This window comes from Bidens hawaiensis, unplaced genomic scaffold (genome assembly GCF_021521415.1).
Source record: "Bidens hawaiensis isolate Kalapana, Puna unplaced genomic scaffold, B.hawaiensis_p1.1 tig00053235_1, whole genome shotgun sequence".
Classification (NCBI taxonomy): Eukaryota; Viridiplantae; Streptophyta; class Magnoliopsida; order Asterales; family Asteraceae; genus Bidens; species Bidens hawaiensis.
Genome location: NW_027499589.1, coordinates 1,939 through 8,375, shown reverse-complemented (window position 1 = coordinate 8,375; position 6,437 = coordinate 1,939). Strand labels below are relative to the sequence as shown.

At 37.4% G+C, this 6,437-nt stretch overlaps 2 pseudogenes; both read left to right on the top strand.

Annotated features, from left to right (window-relative positions):
- Positions 1 to 3,012: 3,012 nt before the first annotated feature.
- Positions 3,013 to 3,934, top strand: LOC143600030 (uncharacterized; annotated as a pseudogene).
- Positions 3,935 to 4,382: 448 nt separating this feature from the next.
- On the top strand, positions 4,383 to 5,275 carry LOC143600029 (germin-like protein subfamily 3 member 4 pseudogene; annotated as a pseudogene).
- Positions 5,276 to 6,437: the final 1,162 nt, after the last annotated feature.

The window sequence follows — 6,437 nt, the reverse complement described above, 5'->3', positions numbered from 1 at the left end:
AAACACAAATGATTCCATACCTCCTACTCTAATTGCACCTGGATAATACCACAACCCTTTAGAAGATCAATGAGAAGCTCAACTTATTTCTTGTGTAGCAACGAAGAACAACCGCTCCTGGTGTATGATCATTGTGATGATGGAGTTGATGTGCGGGAAACTCAAGAACGCTATCAACAACAAAATGAACCATATAATTTAGGTGATGATGATTATGATGATAAAATTGAAGTTCAAGAGACGTAAGTTGAACAACCTAAAAATGCATCTAAAGGAAAATTTAAAGGTCGTGGTCAAACGAGCAAGAGGTAGGTTTGGTTAAAGCATGGGTTCATATGTCCGAAATCAAGAAGATTAAAAACCAACAAACAAGATGCCTTTTAGCTTGAATTAATTGAAAAAACACAAAAACAAATAGAATATGAGAATGCTTCTGGTCAGAAATTGAAAAAATTGTTTACAACCCCTTAACTTTGTTGCAACATATGAAAATTTAAATAGTTGAAATCACACCAAATTGAACATTCTAGCTCGGGTAGTTTTGTCCCATTGTTTAAATATACAACCTTATCTCCTCTCTTGCTTTGTAAACTAATGGCAGTATACCATTGAATTTCTTGTTGTTTTGTGCATTGCCAAATAAACATGTTGATAGTAGTACTACTTACCACATCTTTTCATGTGTAGCTTGTTTTGCAATTTGCTTGGGATTTCAAACAACTCCCCCACCCAAGTGCATTGCAACCTCACCATTTTGCATTGATCGTCGTCCACATATGGTTGCTCCAAATTCACATGATACTTACAAATGCTCAATTTGTCTCGTAGAGTGACGCGTTCGTATGAATACTTTTTTATTTTAACTCATTTATAGTTTTAAATCTTATAACTCACAGCTTTCCAACCGAAAAATGTTTATATATTTAGGACTCAGATGAATAATCTATTGTAAAAGACGTAGAGACTGTTGGTTAAACATCTGTTATTTACCCCGTAGCATATCATACGATATGACTATGAAAATAAATATTCTTTTAAACCATGTGTAGTGGCAGTGACGGAACTTGACCATTTATATTGGGTGGGGATGGGGGCGAAAATCTCAAAAGTAAATATTAAGTTCTTACACATAAAACAACCAATTATCTTACCTACCACATATTTAAAAAAACAAATAACCAGTTCTTACATATCTTTATAACAACACAATGTAGAAGGATATGGTATCTCTACATGTATATACGATACACATATTTAAAAGTCAAAAAGGCTATAAATATGATTAATAAATAAACATTAAAAATAATTTAAAAGAAAAAAACAACATTTAAAGAAGGAACTAGAACAAAAAAACCTATTGTGAAAACCAAAAAGTACATCGGTTTTCTTGAAAATAACTAAACCACATCCATTTTTATAATAAAATAATAGAATGTTAGATATTTTAATTCAAACTAAAGGATAAAATGATCATCGTCTTCTTCCCCCATCTTGTGAAGGCACCATTGAAGAGCTTCGTTCGAGACAAAATTAAGATGATGCTAATTCTAAGCCTGAAAACAGGAGGGGCCACAACCCATGCTCGCCCCTAAGAAGGTCCGCCCTTGTGTAGTGGAGGGCTACAAAATGGGGTGGGATTTTCGACACGTGGAGTCACGTTAGCAGAGAGACGATTTTTATTTTAGGGGTGCAGTGGTGTTGTCATTCCATTTTTAAATTTTTAATATTATTTTAAAACTCACACCTGCGACAAACCTATACCCCCCAACACACGCACACACCACCCTAATATCGTCTTAAGGATGGTGTTGTAGCCCCTTGTTTCTTAAAAACTCGTAATTTGTCGCCTACTACGTTGAGCCTGATAAAATGCTCCAAACTTAAAAAAAAAAAAAAAAAAAAAAAAAAAAAAAAAAAGAAAAGGTACATGGAAAAATGGCTAATTTCCCCTTGGGATAAAGGAAGTAAACCTAATCGCTAATTTCCCCCTCTTTCTTTCTTTGTTTCTAGTTGCTGTTAAGTATTGTTATTATCTTCAATTCTTCATCATTATCAGACTGCTGCTACCACAGGTAACCTTGGATTTCATTCTTCACTATACCCCATATTATATATATATATATATATATGCTTCTGTACGCCAATATAAAATATCAACGTTAATAAAAAAGTAGACTTAGGCCAAAATCAAAGGACCTTTTATGTTTTCGATTTCAATTTCAATTTCATATGCTTTTGAACCCACGCATGACCCTAATTTCTTTGGTATATTATTTAATTTGGGGGAAATTGAATGGCTACATCTTATTATTATTATTATTATTATTATTATTCTGTAGTAGTTGTGATTACTTTCTGTATATGGGTGATTTAATGTTTATATATTGTAATACTTGACAACATTAGGTCTTTTACCATTTACTACTGCATGCCAAATCTTTTTTAACCCAACAGAAATTCGATTCTGTTTCATATTACGTCTACAAAACGCGTTAAGGGATTTTAAATCCACGAACCAGAACTTTCATTATGGCATCTATATATGAACACCAACACTATATCGAACAAATAATTGTGTTCATGTTCCTTCGTTTAAAAAATGAACATGCTCGTTTTCATTTATCTTCGTTCGTTAAAAATCTTAACGGACAGTTCATGAACACATATAAACAAACACAAATGAATTCACAAAACTGAACACTGTTTAATCATTTTCTATTAATATATAAAATATAACTAGTAAAATATAAATGCTATTTAATTATTTTCTAATTATTTGTAAACAAACATATATGAACAAACGTTCATAAACGTAAACGAACGAACAAACCGTGTTTGTTCGTTTAATTAAATGAACAGATTGTTTTGTTCGTGTTAGTTTGTTTATTAAATAAACAAATGAACGCTCGGTTCGTTTACAAGCTTAGGAAGAATAATCTTTTGTGGAACATTCATACCAACTTATTTTAACTGTTTTTTATCTTTTAATTTTCTTCATATACTTCAGAAACAATGCCTCCAAGAATCGCACAAATCCGACTCGTGAGCTCACACCCTCATGTCTACGCGCCATGTGACGACTCATTCGCCTTGGTTGATATGCACTGCTAGCCGACCAGACCAAACTCTTAGACCACCATCCATCAATTTGCATGGAAATCGGTTCAGGTAGTGGCTACGTCATCACGAGCCTTGCTCTTATTCTCGGATCAGAATCCAAAAGCGCACATTACATTGCAACCGACTTGAACCCCCATGCCACACAAGTGACCCGTGAGACAATCGAGGCTCACGGGATTCATGCTGAGTTGATAACCACCAACATTGCTTCCGGGTTCGATAAAAGATTGTCGGGAATGGTGGATTTGATGGTTATTAACCCGCCTTATGTGCCAACGCCTGAGGATGAAGTGGGTAGTTCGGGTCTTTCTGCTGCGTGGGCTGGGGGTGAAAATGGCAGAACTGTAATTGATAAGATTTTACCGGTTGCTGATAATTTGTTGTCGGAAAAGGGCTTGTTGTATATGTTGTTTCTTGCAGAAAATGACCCGTTACAGATATGTCTTCAAATGAGGGATAAAGGTTATGGTGCAAAGATTATTGTTCAAAGATCAACAGAAGAAGAGACTCTGCATGTGATTAAGTTTTGGCGGGACCCGGATGTTCAAGTTGAGGGGAGTGAACCGGTGTCGTCGGGTGGTAAAACGGCTCCTGCTCCCCAACAGGGTTTGGATTTTCTGCGGTCGCAGATTTCTAGGTTGTCGTTTAGGGAGACGAGGTGAATTGTAGAGATCTTTCTTTTGATGCCATTGGTTTTATGTTTCCTGAATTTGTTAAGGTTGATTTATTCAAGTAATTTTGGCTTTTGAAATCATTGGTTATAACCAGTTGGTTGTAGAATGAGGAGTGGTTTTTAACTTATGTGTTTGGTCATAGAAAGGCCACATATTTATACTTTTTATGTTAATTTTAGTTAAATCATAGTTGTTTTAATCTAATCAAAATATGACCAAGCCCGAGTTTGCCTAGTTCGGTTCAGTCTAATATGATGGAGCTCAAGCTTGGTTGTTTTTTGTTTAAACAAACTAGTTTAGCCTGAGTTTTATGATTCTTATTTGGTTCAGTTGAAGTTCATGTTGACTATATTATTATGTAAGATGATGTGGGTCAATATAAAATGCCCATTAATAATTATGTTTACCTCTATTTTACATACTAGAATAATAAAAAACAGATTATGTAAGTAATAAACCTTGTATTGCAACTGTTTATTTGACTCTGTAAAAGTATAGTACTTTATTACATGGCCCATTTAGTTGCTATAATTGTGATATCATATCTTTCATTTCATGATTGTAATACATATATATTCTTAAAACTTAATCAAACATGATGACCATAAGTAAAGCTAACTCCAACTCTAGAGTGTTTCTTCCCTTGGATGCAACCTTAACATTTATAAATGCTCGAATATAACCCAAATCAAGTCAACTGAAAGTACAAAAATGTTGACCTCAAATCTTTTTCTCTTTGCCATTGCAATTCCCTTGTTAATATGCCTCTATAGTGTACCTGCATATTGTGATAACCTCCAGGACATCTGTCCAACCTACATATCCCCTGATGATGAAACCATGTTCATCAATGGTTTCCCATGCAAAAACCCTTCAAATGTCACAACATCTGATTTCAAGAACATGATGTTAAGTAAACGGGGTACGACAGACGAGTTCCTACGCTCATCTGTCACCCTAGTCACGGCTGCTGAGTTCCCGGGTCTTAACACAATGGGCCTAGCCACGGCTAGAACCGACTTGGAAGCTGATGGGCTCGTGATGCCTCACACTCATCCTAGAGCTACTGAAATGATCTTTGTGGCTAAAGGAGTTGTGATAGCTGGATTTATTGACACAAAAAGCCAGTTGTTCCAAAGTGTTCTGAGGGAAGGTGATGTATTTGTTTTCCCTAAAGGATTGTTGCATTACTTCTTGAATTCTGGGTTTAATGAGGCACTTATTTACTCGGTGTTTAATGCGCAAAACCCTGGTGTGGTCGATGTGTCCAATGGTATGTTTGGGGACAATAACTCGGAGATGCTCAAAATGGCGTTGGCTAAATTGGTGTCGCTTAATAGGGTGGAAGACGTGCGTGCTGGTGCTGGTGATGATATGAACTCACATGACGAGCTTTAGCCGTCTTGCTTATTGTGAAAGTTGGAGTGTTGATTTGAATTAGTTTGTGCTATAAGATTAGAATGATAAAGGACATTATAATGATGCCTGAAGAGGTAGGTCCCCGCAAAGCCCAGTTGGACCCGCAAGACACACCTTGATGGGGTACGTCTGCGCAAAGACCAACTGGTTCCGCAAGACCCACCATGCTCAGAGATGAAGACCTTACACGCAGTAAGCCAGCTGTTCCCGCAGGAAAGCCTCCCTTGGTACAGTACCCTGCCTGTTCCCGCAGCTATGGGTACAAGCTGAGAAGGAAGGCTACCCGCACTAACAGTAACGCTACACGCATAAGGCACTAACTCTTAATACTTCAGCAATGTCACCTGAAGAAGGAATGAGCAAGGCGGGAATATTCCCGCCCAAAAGAGCCAGTCCGTATGCTTTTGGAAGATCTTTTGTACTATACCTGCCAAGGTATGGACAAAATAGACAAGATCTGACCAAAGCAGCCCATGAACCAATCACATGGTGACAGCTCACCGACAATAGTACGAGGAGGAGCATGCTCCAGTACAAAATGTCACTATCAGCCGCTGCCTACCCACCAACCCTCATCGTGGCACGTACATAGCCTGTAGTTGGTGGAAAAGGAATAGTACACAGCCGGCCATGTCACTATCAGCCGCTGCCTACCCACCAACCACCAGCATGGCACGTACGTAGCCCACAGTTGGTGGAAAAGGAATATTATACAGCTGGCTGTACCTGCTTGGAAACCTACCTTCGGCTATAAATACTCCAACACCTTGGAACGGTATCAAGGGATATCATCTGATATTATCTTATCTTCCCTAGCTATTTCTCTCAATATACACTTATATTCAGAGCAATCTAGTCTGATTCTCACGCCGGAGGGTGGTCACAAAGAGGAACCCCCCCCCCCCTTCTCAGTGACGAGCTCACGGTGTCTGTTTTGCAGGTCATCAGAAGAATAACCATCTTTGCAGGACCTAACCCTCGTGGGAAACATCTACTTAACCCTAAGATTATCCATAATCTGCCGGGGTCACATAGTGTTTCTTCAATGCCTTTTGATTTCTGGTTTTGTTGTTTTTGGTGTTTTATGTGTGGATATGGAAGGATTGATATTATTGGGCACATTTATGCTTGTACAAATGAATACTTTAACTATCTTCATTGTCTTTAATCTGGAATGATTTTTGTGGTAATAAATGAACATTTATAAATAACATTTTTGTTGTC